The sequence below is a fragment of the Curcuma longa genome, chromosome 12 (assembly GCF_044706935.1).
Source record: "Curcuma longa cultivar G26 ecotype Majalengka, Jawa Barat chromosome 12, ITB_CL_G26_1.1, whole genome shotgun sequence".
In the NCBI taxonomy this organism is placed as follows: Eukaryota; Viridiplantae; Streptophyta; class Magnoliopsida; order Zingiberales; family Zingiberaceae; genus Curcuma; species Curcuma longa.
Window position 1 is genome coordinate 10,531,257 of NC_133872.1, and position 15,319 is coordinate 10,546,575.

Genomic DNA, 15,319 nt, shown 5'->3' on the forward strand with positions numbered 1-15,319 from the left:
CTAAAGTGCAGGAGAATGGTATAACTTTAATTGCAGTACCGACTCTAGCTCTTGAGTATAAGTGGGAGATTATTGGGATGTATACCAGAATCCTAGCTATGTAAATAAACATTCTGAAATAAGAATCACATTTGGTCAATATTTGCATTTAGTTTTTATGCAAGTGTCCATTTAATCTATACTGTAGATAAACATGGTGTGCGGAGTCACACACAGAAGACCATGTTATCAGTTCCTTATAGATTATAAACAGTGTTCACAACCAAGATGGATTGGACAAACCATGGAGTGGTTGTAGTGTAATTTGGTCTTAGTCTGTCTTGACTATAGAATTACACTAGTACACTAAGTGTGTATTGAACAGGACCATCTGAGGATTGTTCGATTTATACTGACTATATAATCAAACTAAACCTCTGTTACTATAGATGTACATACTCTTAATCCCGATATAATAACAAACACATGTGCTTAGTATGTACTTCTTTAATTCATCAAAGGGTGAGATTTAGATCGATAGATCAAAAGGCCCGATGAGTTGGGAAGTAGTATTATGTACATGGTGTGTTGTTGATTATAGAAGGAAACTGTGTCCTATAATCTAGGCTGATGATGTCCCCTTGAGGAGCTCATAAGGATTATCATGTAAACCCTGCAGGTGGACCTTGTCCGCATGATAATAAGGTTGAGTGGTACTACTCTTGGAAAAGAAGTTGATTAAATTCGAGTTGTAAGTAACTCATTTAATTGAAGGACATACGATATCTTAAACACAGGAGATACTAATGTACTTATAGTAAGAAGGAGCTCATACTATAATATGGGATTGGTGCGGTAGTGCAATAATAACTCTCTAGTGGAATGAGTTATTATTGATGGACTTGAAGTTGGGTGTTCAGGGAGAACATGGGAAGCCCAAGTCCATCAGGAGGCCAAAACCAATTTCTCCTCTAGGTCCCTGCTGTAGCCTCTGGATAAAACTTCGTATCCACTTAAGAAAATTATATGAAATTTCGGATAGGAAATTTTAAGAATTTCTGAAATTATTTTTCTGGAGAAAAATTTTGTTAAGAAATTCTGATTAAAATTTTCGTTACGAAATTATTAATTTTCTTCCGCAGAAAAAATTAATTATGATTTTTCTAATCAAATCTAGATGAGATTTGATTTGATAAGAATCAAATCTGGATGAGATTTGATTTGATTAGAATCAAATCTGAATGAGATTTGATTAGAATCAAATCTGGATAATTAGATTTGATTTGATTAGAATCAAATCTGGATGAGATTTGATTTGATTAGAATCATAATTTTATCTCTTCCGCAGACAAAATTGGTTATGATTTTTCTAATCAAATCTGGATAAGAAGATTTGATTTGATTATAATTATACCAAGTTTATGATTTAAATCATACCATATTTATGATACAAATCATACCATGTTTAAGAGATGGCTAGGCTATAAAAGAAGGAGGCTTGCAACGGCTTTAGAGACACACGAAAATAAGCCTTGGTGGCCCGACTCTCTCTGGCAGCCAACCTCGGCAGCCTCTTCTTCTTCCCTTCTCACAAAGAGAAGGAGAAGGCTTGCTAGCCATCAGAGAGGAGAATTCTGGTGGAGAAATTGTCGAAAGATCGTTGCCCACACAACGTTCGAGAAGAGGAGAGGGATACAGCAGAAGATCAAGAGGTCTTCGGGTACAAACTTCATCCTTCACAATCGTCCGAAGAAAGGTATAATTTAATGTTTCCGCATAAGTTAAATTATTGCTTTTCATATTGGATCCTGTAAACCAAACACAAGAGCCCAATGATCTAAACGAGTCGATCAAACTTCGTTTGATCGACTATGAGGGCAACTTGAGATTGTTTCTGAGAAATTTTTTGTTCTGCAAGAATCTACCGACTTTCCCATCAGAAGCTCTCCCTTGCTCGGGCTCCTTGTTTCCTCTCCGATTCACCTCTGCTACTTTCCATATCTACGGAATCAACATTTTGTTAAATCGAAGGTTTATTTGTAGATCTGAGCAAATCTGGGATTTTTGTGTTAGATCTGAATGGAAAGAGGTCATATCTAAAAGAGGAAAAGCGTTAGGATCAAAGTAAGAGGGTTGGAAAGGGGATTGGAAGAGGTTAGGGATGAAAAGAGAGAAGAGGGCAGTTTTTTCGGAGGCGCACGACCGTGTTCTAGGGCAGACACTAGGCACGGTCGTGTCTAATAGACACGGCCTTGGACTGTCGCTGTTTGGTCTGGAGACACGCCCGTGCCTCTAAGGCACGGTCTAAAGCAGTCGGTGCTCTGTTAGGAGGCATGCCCGTGTTTCTCAGACACGGCCCCGAACACTCGCAGCTCTGTTAATCCACACGGTCGTGCTTATGATACACGACCTGGAGTAGGCGCGCTTCTGTTGCCAAGCACGCCCGTGCCTATGAGACACGGTCACCAGTGGTTGTTTCTCTGTTTAGATCACACGGCCGTGTCTGATAGACACGGCCATGTTCAGTCTGTCTTCTTATTGAGACATGGCCGTGTTCAATAGACAGGACCGAAAAACTGTTGGTGCCAAATGTGAGGCACGGCCGTGCCTTCTAGACACGACCCAACTCTTATTGCTTTCCGAACTTCAAAATTTCTGCAAAAATAGGAAAACTTATTAGCAACTCACAAAACAAATCAAAAGAAATTATATGCATATGAAAATAAAAGAAATGAAAATCAAAACCCTTGGGTTGCCTCCCAAGAAGCGCTTGTTTAAGGTCATTAGCTCGACCCCTTTATTCCATATTGTACAGGGATCATTGGTTGCCCTTTCGCTTTATATTTTAATTTTTGAACATAGCCTCCTTATTTGTCCGGCTGGAGCGGGCATCCTTTCTGGCATGGTTGTTGGGTGGTACTCAATCTTCTTCTTCTTCGGTTGGATATCTTCCAACCGGCAACAGTGTGTCTTTTTCGGCAAGTATGCATTTGAGTCCAAGGAGAGGTTGAAGTCGATTTTCTTCTCACCCACTTCTAGAGATAACTTACGATTTTTCACATCAATTTTTGCCCCAGAAGTAGCGAGAAATGGCCTTACCAAAATGATGGGGATAGACGGATCACTATTGTAACACCCCATAAAGGTCTTTCAATATTTTATAAATATTGAACATGACTATAAGGAGGATAGCTAGCCATAGTGTTGGTAGAAATGCTAAATAGACCTTAAATTGAGGGATAGGACCCTAAGGAAAGACCAAATGTAGGGTATGTCCTACAGGGTCTATGGGTTAATGTTTTTCATAAAGGGCCTAATTTTTATATGGGCCAAAAGAAAATGAAAATGGGCTTAAGGAAGGCCTAGTCATGAGGGAAATTTAGTAGAAATGCTAAATAGACCTTATGCTGTAAGGATAGAACCCTAAATAGACCAAAAAGGTAAGGTATGTCCTAGAGAGTCTATGGGTAATGTTTTTCATAATGGGTCTAACCTTTATATGAGCTTAGCTAATGATAAACAGGAATGAAAATGGGCTTAAAGAATGGATAAATTAAATGGGCTTATTCCATGTGGGCTTTGCAAAAATAAAAAGGAAAAAAATAATGGAGGAATCAAGGATTGATCCTTGGACCTCAAGGAATGGCAAGCCTAATAGAAGCATGGGATAACCAAATGAGATGACAAGTTTTTCTTGTGAAAAACATAGGGGACATGTTACTTAAGTCTAAAGGTACAAGAATGGGTATAAGGACAAGTGAAGAGGCATTCTCTTGTCATTAATTCATGATTTAATTGACTTAAAGAGGAATTAAGAGAGGAGTTTCAAGAGTGAATGGTAACTTCCACTCCACTAATTCTTTATAAACTTGTTGTTGCCGAAATTCTCTTCTTTCTTCATTCTCTCTTGTCATGACTCGGTAGATAACCGTCCGAAAAATTTCGGCAGCACCTCCCCAGTATCACTGATAATTCCCTGAATACAGACATATAATAAGGCCCACACGGCCTATCCATACTACAAAATATGGATTTAGACAAGTAATGAAAGTAAAAGTGACCCACATGGCCACATACACATCCTACACAATGCATAAGAATGGAATTATAATTCTACACAACAATTAAGGAATACATTCGTAAAGTAACGAAAAATCCAAAGTTTCGTAAGCGGAAACGTAACAAGTAGAAGTATGAAATCAAAAATAGGAAACATGCTAAGTCTCAAAATACCGATACGAAATCAGAAAATCCGATACGGTAGAAAGTAAACCAACGATACAAGTATACCACCACATGCTACATACACATCCAACACACACACACAAAATCCTCGTCGTGAGATGGCATCGCTGGCAGATCTCTGGCATCCTCTGTAAGCTCCTACCTGATATCTGGAAAGATAGAAAAATCTCAGGGTCTAAAAGATGTGAGTACAAATACTCAATGGGTAATATAGAAAGACAGTGCATGAATAAAATAAATAGCAAAAGGATAGATACATACCAAAGGTCAACAAGGTATCAATAAAGTCTCTGCAGATAATAAACAACTAACATGGATCTCATGTAATGCACCATATGAATGACATGTCAAACATAGTGCAACAATCAAGAATCAAGCAGGTAGACAATCAAAATGCAGTATCAGTGCGGTCCAATATGTTGGGTTGCAAAGGTGCAAACATAGTCCCACATCTAAAACACATGAAAAAGATCATGGGTTTAAAAGGATAGAAGATATCTCCATTGGAATGAGGCCTTTTGGGGAGAGCCCAAGAACAAAACCATGAGGGCTTAGGCCCAAAGTGGACAATATCATGCCATTGTGGAGATACAGACATCTTTTAGAACCTACAATTTGTATCAGAGCGAGGCCGCTCTTCACCGGACTAACCGCCGGATGAGCCATGATCCGGATCTAACCATGTGGGTGAACCTTAAAAACAAAGGAAGTAGGAGCTCCCGTGTTTGAATCAAGAGGACCAGACACCGGGCAGGAAGTCCTAGTAGGTCGGGTAGACCGAGGGGCATGAAGTCCTGGTTGCGACTAGGCAGGAAGTCCTAGTAGGTCAGGTAGACCGAGGGGCATGAAGTCCTGGTTGCGGCTGGGCAGGAAGTCCTAGTAGGTCGTGTGGACCGAGGGGCAGAAAGTCCTGGTTACGGCTGGGCAGGAAGTCCTGGTTGCGGCTGGGCAGGAAGTCCTAGTAGGTCAGGGTGGACCGAGGGGCAGGAAGTCCTGGTGGGTCAAGGATTCAGACATCAAACGGAAGATTTTCGTTTGAAGGGGGGCCTGTGGTCCTTTGTTTGAGGGGGGGATTGTTGGGTTGCAAAGGTGCAAACATAGTCCCACATCTAAAACACATGGAAAAGATCATGGGTTTAAAAGGATAGAAGATATCTCCATTGGAATGAGGCCTTTTGGGGAGAGCCCAAGAACAAAACCCATGAGGGCTTAGGCCCAAAGTGGACAATATCATGCCATTGTGGAGATACAGACATCTTTTAGAACCTACATAATACATATATATCATGCACATGATGCGCATATGCATGATGCAACTACCACACTCACTACAGAACTCGTGCAAGCATCTGAGTCTGGGAATGTCCGGCATCGGGGGATCAGTACTCCGCACCTTACAACAAAGTAGTCTGGTGATCCAAATTGGGGGATTAGTGCTCCGCACCCTACAATCAAGTAGTCCAGTAGCTATGATAAGCTACGTATACTATGACCGATATTTGTCCTCTAATACTCATCCCCGACGTACCAACCATGTACTCTCCGAGTATCACCCCTACCCGGTGTCGAGGCAGATCATCGACTCGGCTGCGTACATTGCCATACAGCCATCGACTGCGTACACTGCCATACAGTCGCCATCACCAAGATGGAAATAGGATATAATAACCACCTATATAATAATGCCACTAAAGGCCAACTACCATCACGATAGACCCACAAGGGATTTACAATCGTTCATCATGCATCATGATGAGATGCTCAAATCATAGCAATCAACACCTACCATACTAATCAATAAGCGTAGATATAAGTCATAATGATCTCAGGTATCATAAGGAAAGAATCATATCAATAAGGATCATAGATGTTATATCAATGATAGAAACAACAGTCAAGAATAATAATCCAAGATCAACACACTTAAGGTCAAGCATGATATGAGCACGAATATATAAGCAGTATACAAATAACAGACAAATAATATCAAGGTATCAAACTACAAGAACTGTCAAAGAATCATGCACTGGAAATGGAAAAGAACTGTATTGACCAAATACAGTAAAATTAACCACCTGATAAATCGCAAGTCAAATCCTAGAACCCCCAAAAATATATCCTCGTATAATACAAAAGTCCTATAATCGCTCAGGGTCCTGCAAGAAGAATAAAATCATCCTAAATGCAATGATATAACCAAGAAACTCTAATCAATTTTAGAGTTAGATTAATTCCATTTAGGGTTAGACCAATCTAACCGTTGGGTAATGATTATCAGGATTTAATCAAACCATCAATTAGTTGTATTAATAATTTAATACAACTAATTTCGTATTCAATCAAATCTAGGATAATTCATATTAGGTTCATAAACCCATTCTAACCTAGTAGGATTATCATTCGAATCCATGCTAGGCACCAAGTAGGTTTCCATTAACACAAGGCAACTAATTAATTGATTAATTGTATTTAACCAATTAACTAATTAGTTGTATTAACTCATTAACCCAATTGATTTAAGATTTAATTAAACCTAAACTAATCAATCAACCTTAATCAACCCATCCTCAAATAACCAAATCAATTAAGGTATTGTTTTATCAAGGTTCTTAACATTGGCCCTAATCATAAATCAAAACCTAACCAAATAGATCCTATTCATGCAACAATTTAACATCTAATCTGATTGAACACAACCAGTGAACTCACCTCAGATCCAAAGCCCTAGCACAGCTTTGTTCATGGCAGTCGTAACCCTAATCTGCTCACAAACAACATAGCAACGAACTCCATTAGAAAACCCCTAAATCCGAAAGTCAGATCAATTCAATAAATCGATCACTTTCAATCACACAGTACCCAACTTCCTGATCTCAAACCACTTACAGTTTTAATCAGTTCATAAAGGAGGAGCTCACCTCTGATGTGATTCAAGATCTTTGCCCTAGATCCACTTGGTTCCTAAACCCTTGCTGAGTTTCGATCAAAACTTACTCCGATTCCAAGTTGATCTGCTCACAAACAGATCCTCAAATGAAATTCCACTCAGAAAAGCAAAATTTCAATTCCATAGAATCAGAATTCACGCCCTTACCTTAAAAGAAGCCGAGCCCTAACAACCCTTGCCCTGGCTCGACTTGAGCAAGCTGCCGGTTGGAAATCGAGTTCTTCTCTCGGCCACAATCAAGAAATTTCCAACAAGCTCGATTCCATATCAAGCTGTGAAGAGATCAAAGTTTGGAATCCGGAGAGATCTAAAGAAAAACCCTAAGACACAATATCCAACACGAAACCCCTTACCTATCACCACCGAACAGATCCCCTTCACCGCGTCGCCGCCCGAAACGCACTGCCTCCGGCAATGAATCGAGCCTAAGGGTGAAGATCCAGCCTCTAGCCGCTTCCTCTTTGCCGGCTCCGACAGCTTCCGCCTCCGGTTCTTGCGATCGGGGTGAAGAAGGGAACAAACAGAGGTTCGCGCGAGGAAACAGAGTATCGGGTGAAGAAGGGGATCGCTACTACTGTAGCCTTCTTATAGGATTTTGGGCTCCTGTTGCATTAACGGGTTAAAATCCAATATCCTTTAACCTATAACCCTAAAGGGTTAATTAGATTAAATTAAGCTAATTGGGCTTGCTATTTTGGGCTGGTTACATGGCTTTAGGGTTGGTTTGATTAAGCCTCTTAATTAGCCTTTTTAACCCATAAATCCATTAACTCAAATAATCCATTAACCCTTTAACTAAATGGGCTAAATTTAAGGTTAATTAGGCTTTGTAAATTAATTAAATTTGACTTTATTTAATTAGTTTAACCCTAAAACTTTTGGTATTTTTACAATGTGTTTGTATTGATGTGATGTGGTGTATATGTATAATTGGTTTACTTTTCCGCAGTTTCAGATTTTCGACTTCGTATCGTTGATACTATTGGATTTCATGTGTGGTACTTTTAGACTTGTATCCATTGATGTGGATATTATTGGGTTTATGTTTCCGCTCGTAGAGTTCTGTGTTTTGCATACTTATCAGGTTTATTGTCGATCAGTGGATCCCGTATCTACACACCAGGTACAGTAGATAACACTACTAAACATGTTTCAACAACTAATGAATAAGATATACCTTTATTGTTCTCTTTTCTATGAGGACAGTCTACCTTCCAATGTCCAAACTGCTTTCTCAAGGCCTCCTGCCTGGCAGTCCGATTTTGGTGTCTGAAGAGTTCTTTGAGATTGAGCATCATGTCATAGGCAGTAGGCATGACCTGATACTGATGTTGTAGCACATTTGACATAGAAGCCAAAATGTAACACCGCGCTATCTCATCTGCCTTAACCCATTTCCTATGTCTTTCTATCTCCTTTTCACTAGAATCTCTATTAGGCACACTAGGACAGACCTCAAAAAGTATGAATTTGTACTCCTCAACAGTTAAGACAATGTCCAAGTTCTGTTTTCAATCAATATAATTAGGACCAGTAAGTTTATTTTTTTTAAAATAATAGCAAGTGGGTTGAAAGCCATAATGAAAATCATGAGAATCACAAATTAATATTTTTGATTAAAACTTTAGAATTTAAAATAATATTGATTCCTCAAATAATATAATTTTAAATTCACCAACACCTCAAATACCGAGAATTTCGTATACCACGATAGTGTGGACGTATATGAATTCAAACATTTGTAAGAGAAGATTTTACCCATTAATTTTACTATCTTGTCAACCTAACTTTATGACAAATAAAATTAATAGTTGGTTTATCTTTGGTCACACAGATAATAGCAGTGACTCCGATGGGGAGGATACTATTAAATGCACCTAAGTGTATACCATTACTTGATACTAAGTCCATTATTTAGGATTGTGCCCCTTCAGATGGAGAAGATCACACGCTCCTAAATAATTTTCTATAATCATTCATAAAGGAAGTTTGATCTAGTGATCCGCAAACAAACTCATCCGATATGGAGGAAGGCACTCAGAGCCAACGCGCAAGTTTGAATGCATCACTTACAAACCAGTAATGGAGACCATGAGATTTATTTAAATAATCCCTCTCCCACTTAGTTATTTAATATGAGGAATTTTAACACATGCACACACATAAAACAACATATAAAATAGCATAAAGGCAATAAATATGAAAAATTAAATTTCCAACTATTATGGCCTTATCAATTATCCGTCGTTCTTCAATATGCCGCCAATGGATGATGTAGTTGCGTCTATCTTGCTTCCTTCTCAGCCGCGCCTCCGGTCATCAAAATAGCACCACGCATAGCAAGGATACAAGCCGCAACAATAATAAAAATAATTTATATCCATCGATCCTATACTTCACGAAGGAGTTTACATGTAATCTAGATTGAACAGTAAATTAAAATTACACAGAACAATCATGCACAATACAAAACATACATAACACACATTAGGCCATAACAGTTGGAACTAGGAAGCCTGCAACCACAGAGTTAATCTTTTTGCACATCCTACTATTATCCAGCCTAAATTTATATATGAAAAGTGCATAAATTAACTGAAACCAATCACACAGAGTCAGAACCTATGCTCTGATACCACTTGAAAGTGCTTGGAATTCCATCCTGTTCAATTTCTGCTAGATAAAAATTTTACAGGGACGGAACCTTTCCAAGCACACCCACATGTTTGATCAACCATGTGCTTGATCGAAGCATATGATCGAAGTTCGTTGGAACTCTTGTATTGGTATTCAGGATCCATACAAAGAAAAACTAACTATGCAGCGGAATTAATAAATTAGTTGTACCTTTCCTTTATAGATTGTATAGAAGATGGTTCATTACCCGAAGACCTCTTGATCTTCTGTTGTATTCCTCTCCTCTTCTTGGATGTTGTGTGGGCGACGATCTACCAAGAGAATGACCACCCACTCTTCTTTTCCTCTTTTCCAAACCGATGGCAACAAGGGAAGGGAGAACCTATGGTTGAGGCACCACCTTCTCCTCTTCCTCTCTCTTCTTCTCTTCCTCTCTTCTTCTCCTCTTCTTGCCGCCACCTTCCTCTCCTCTTCTTCCTTCTTTGGGTGCCAACCCTAGGATGAACAAGGGGTGCCGACCCTAAGGGAGAACCAAGGATGGGAATAGTGTTGGATCTCTTGAACACGGCTAGAGAGGAGGGGGTGTGAATAGCCGTCCACACTTTTCACTTTTCTTGCCTAATCTTCGGTTACGCAGCGGAAATAACGATTTGATCACAGGCAAATGAAGATCAGCAAGCTAAGACAAGGATTTACGAGGTTCGGAGATAACTTGCTCCTACTCCTCGGCGTGTCTGTAAGGTGGACGACTCCTTGATCTTTTGGCAGATCAAACTCCGGTAACACCGGCTAGAAACTTTCTCCTTCTCGGTGGAGGAACCTCTCCACAGTTTGTCTCAAAAGATATGAATAGAGCACAAGACAAAGGAGAACTAGAGAATGCGTCAAAGACTAAGAATGAGAAGAACAACAAAGACCGCTTGCAACTCAAGCCTATCTCTCCAAAACCAGAACGTTGCTCTTCTTCTTCCTCTAGCTTTGACTAGTAGATTGAGCTCGAGATTTCTGAACAGCGCTTGCAAAGAATGATCGTTCAAAAGTTGTAAAAGCTCTTTTTTTTCCTTAGCGCCTCTTCAACATCTTTTATAGACCTGCATCCTCGATTACAGTGCCCAACGGGCTTCTGCCAAAAGCTGTAGCCACCCTTCCCCGCCCACCGCAGGTACTGCTACCAGCTTGCGTGCGTCGTTTACCTGTAATCCTTTTTGCAGAAAAGACTGTTCAAAGATCGCCTTGGAACTTCCACTGTTCATTTGAAATATTTCTCCATACCTGTCCTGTATACCTGCACACTCAAAAGCAGCATTAGAACATTCCAATATTAGGACAGTATGAGAAAGAGAGCAATGTAACAGTCATGTCTGGGCTTAGCTACCAAAGCATCCTTGGACTTATCAGGATCTGAGTCACAAAGACTCCCTGATGGTTGAGCTACCAAAGCTCATGGTCTCGAGCTGAGCTACCAAAGCTCTCTCAGACCAAACAGGAGACCGGGCCACCAAGTCCCTCCTCCTAGGATCAAGAGACCGAGCCACCAAGGCCCTCCTCTTGAGATCGAGCTACCAAAGCTCACAGTCCCAGATCATCCCGGCCATTCGCACCAAGCTCCCGGCACACTCAGGTTCTGAGCCACTAACGCTCCCTGAAATCGAGCTACCAAAGCTCACAATCCCGAGCTGAGCTACCAAAGCTCTCTCGGACCTGTCCCGGCCATTCGCACTAAGCTCCCGGCCAATCCGGTCCTGAGCCACCAAGGCTCCTCCTGGACCAACCCGGAGACGAGCTACAAAAGCTCTCTCCATTCGCTCATGAACACCAAGTTCTTGGCTACTTTGGTCCTGAGCCACAAAGGCTCCTTCTGGACCATCCCGGAGTCAAGCTACAAAAGCTTCCTCCATCCTTCCACGAGCACCGAGCTTCATGGTCCTGAGTCACCGAGACTCCTCTTGGACCACTTTGAAGACAAGCTACCAACGCTCTCTTCATCCTCCTACGAACACCAAGCTCCCGACTATCCCAGTCTCGAGCCACCAAGGCTTCTTGTCTCACGGCCAAGGGCAATAACTTCTCGGCCTCACCTCTTCTAATCAGATGATCACTTTCCCGGACAAGATCTTATTTCTCCCGGGTAAAATCTTACTTCTCCGATCAAGCACTCTCCTCCGGACAGGAGTCAGACTATCCAAGCATTCTCCCGGACAAACTTCTCTTGGCTTTGTTTCTCCCGGCCAAACATCTCTTTTCCCGGCCAAACGTCTCTCGACTATATTTAATTACCTTGCCGGTCAAGATCTACTTACTTCTCCTTTCTGGTCAAGTTCCCGAGCTTTCCAAATCTCCAGAACCTTTCAGACTCAATCCCGGACTAACGGCTGATCGATCAGCTGGTCGACCGGCTGGTCGATGCATGCTGATCGACCAGCTGGTCGATCAGCTCCATCTGATCGACCGGCTGGTCGATCAGGGCATGCTGATCGACCAGCTGGTCGATCAGCAGCTTGGGTTTGGTTCCAGCTGATTTCTCCCCTTTCTCTCGGTCTTTCTCCGACTATCATTCGTTCTCTCCCGGACATTGTTCCTGTTACTCGGCCTTACTGACCTCTACCCTGGCAACGTATTTCCCGGGTGAATTCATAAGATTTATTCCCAATAACTCCAAGTTCTTTAACTCCCGGGACAACATTAATCTTAGCTTTCTCGGATGAAAGGCTTCCTTCGAGAACCATGATACAGACTCTAGGTTTCAGGATATCCTTTTCCCGAGCAAGTTTTCCTCCTAAACAGAATGAATTAGAAGAGTCTCCTATTCCCGGGAGACCTCTCTTTTTAATTAAACTCCGAGACCTTCTTCCGGCCATATGATAATTTACTTTCCCGAGTAAATCCATGTCCATAGGGTCTATTCCCGGGTAACTTCGAATCAGGTATTCTTTGATTCCCCGAGACGCCCTCATCCTTGACTCATCCTTCTCGGTCAGCCTTTGCTAAACCCGGACAACACTCTCTTTTACCTTGATCGATCATGGTCAATATGAACCTTTCCCGACCATGTCAGGGTGAACTATTTCCTACTTCTTTCGGTCGAAGTAAACTCAACATTATGTGCCTGGCTAGGATATCCATCTCCCGGCCAAGCCCGAATACGTCTTATATTACCAGGGTAATCTCTCCTTGTTACTTACCCGGCCAGATCTTTCCTAGTTAAGTTTATTTCCTTCCCGGGCAAAAGCTTACCGGTGAAACCCATTCCCTAGGCAAACTCTTCTTGGTAAGTTTACTCTCGGCCAAAACAGTATTCTCACGGGATACTCACCAACCAACCCAGGAGCTAAGAGAACTATTTAGATACCAGGTATCCGAGGCAAGTTGTTAATTTTCCGGGCAACCTCCAACTCAACTTTTCTAAACCAATTCAACCAGGTGAAGCTAAACTTAAATCATGATTAGTTGATCTAATTAATCTTTGTCAAACATCAAAACAGACTCAGGTCTGACTCGAGTCAGACTCGGGTCTGACTAGGGTTAGACTGCATCAACAATCTCCCCCTTTTTGTTGTTTGACAACCCGATTTAAGTTTAGCCAGGGAAGATTTTTGATTTAAGTTTAGCCATGGAAGATTTTTGATACCCCGAGTAACTCGGGTAGATCTTTAACCATCTCCCCCCTTTACCAAATTCTCTCCCCCTTAACCAAATACATTCTAACCTTTATCGAATTTAAATAGGGTTTGTTCTGAGTATGGTAATAGTGTATATAATTTTAGTCCAGATAGGTTACTTAAACTTAATCAACGTTTCTAAACTTAACCATCTCTCCCCCTTTGTCAAACACCAAAAAAAAATGGGGTTGAAAAATACTCCAGGGATAGAACAAAATTTCTCCCCCTGAATTATATGCTCACTTGCTCCCCCTTAATTGTTGTCCCGTTAATTGGGTCGATCTAGGTTACACTAATCAACGCATGTAATGACTTTCCCTTTTGCTTCGTCATGTAATGCTAATAATAGCACATGTATAATAACTATGCTAATCAGGATAGCGTTATAGTAGAACAAGTAGGAACATGAATCATAAACAAGCAAACAAAGCAGTCATACCAGGAGAAACAAAACATGCATGGAAATCATACAAGAAGAACCAAGTGTAGGATCGGAAACACGCTAGAGGGGGGGGTGAATAGCATGTTTGCACGCTTTTCGATTTTTCGATAAAACCCGAGTGCGAAAACGGAAGCGATTACTTAATAATAGCGAAAGCGATAATTAATTGCACGAAAGTAAATGACTCGGTTTGTTTTTACTTGGTTCACAGCGCAACGCTGCTACTCCAAGGCCCACGGTCCTTGACCGTTTACTTTGGGCAATCCACTAAGATACTTGCCCCTTACGGCAGCAAGTATATCGAAAAAATATCCGGTACAATAATCGATTACAAAATGATTGCTGGAATTTAAGTACACTTTTTGTTACCAATTTTTTGATTCCCCGGAGTTGCGACTTCGGCGTCTCGGTATCCGTTGAAGTAGCTTGAAGCAGGTGCAGCACCGACGTCGAAGACTGGAAGCTTAGAGGTCGCGGGGAAGGCGAATGAGAGCGAGAATGAGTGAGTACTCGGCTCCTGCTCGCGGGTGCCTTATATAGTCGACCTGAGTCGACTCAGATCGCCATCTGGGTCGACTCTAGCAGAGGTGGCAGATCAAACTTTATCTCTGTTAACGTTTATCTCGCCTGGGTCGACTCAGCTTGTATTCTGGGTCGACTCCAGCTTCGTTGGCGGCGGAGACGATCAAATCTTGACTCTGGGTCGACTCTGTGCTTGTTCTGGGTCGACTCCAGCAGCGGTGGCGGCAGAGACGATTAACTTTGACTCTGGGTCGACTCAAATTGTTATCTGAGTCGACACCAGGCCGATTTGGCAGACAACTCGACGCGCAGACCTTGACTTCTGGATGATTCGGCTGGAGTCGACTCCAGAACCCATCTGGGTCGACTCCAGGTCCGAAAATCTAATTTTCGGCCTGTTTTGGTCGGCTTTTCTTCCTGCACAAAAGTTAGCTTAACATATATCGATTCTAGTCGGTTCGCTGAACCAACTCCGAGTCTTAACTTCGAATCTCCGGTGAGATCCTGGGTTAGATCGGCGCCTACAGTTCCTCGTAGGAACGCGTCTTCACCCACTCCACTCGGGAGAATTTACCTGATGCCAACCAAGTCCTCCTGACTGGTTGGACTTGTGCTCAGCTCTGTCGTTGCCCCCCAGGACTTTAACTGCAACTGATCCTCCTGATCAGTCCAGCCTTCTGCTGCAACTTGTCCTCCTGACCCAAGTCCAGCCTTCTGCAACTTGGTCCTCCTGACCCAAGTCCAGTGCCCTGGTGCACGTTGACTCTGCCAAGTCTTCTGGCCTAGCCACACTAGGACTTTAACCTGTTCTCTGAAAACTCACTTCAAACTGGTTAGTCAAACCACATACTTAACTTGATCCTAGTTCGAGGAGGAGCGCCATGGCTG

The 15,319-nt window shown here is 41.8% G+C and overlaps 1 long non-coding RNA gene across 1 annotated transcript; it reads right to left on the reverse strand.

The window, feature by feature from the left end:
* Nucleotides 1–3,941: 3,941 nt before the first annotated feature.
* Nucleotides 3,942–7,661, reverse strand: LOC141842694 (uncharacterized). The gene is made up of 5 exons (XR_012602964.1): nt 7,525–7,661; nt 7,319–7,443; nt 7,143–7,235; nt 6,934–6,985; nt 3,942–4,373 (listed from the first exon to the last, which is right to left on the reverse strand). It is a non-coding gene; the product is annotated as an uncharacterized LOC141842694 (long non-coding RNA).
* Between the last annotated feature and the right edge of the window lie 7,658 nt (nt 7,662–15,319).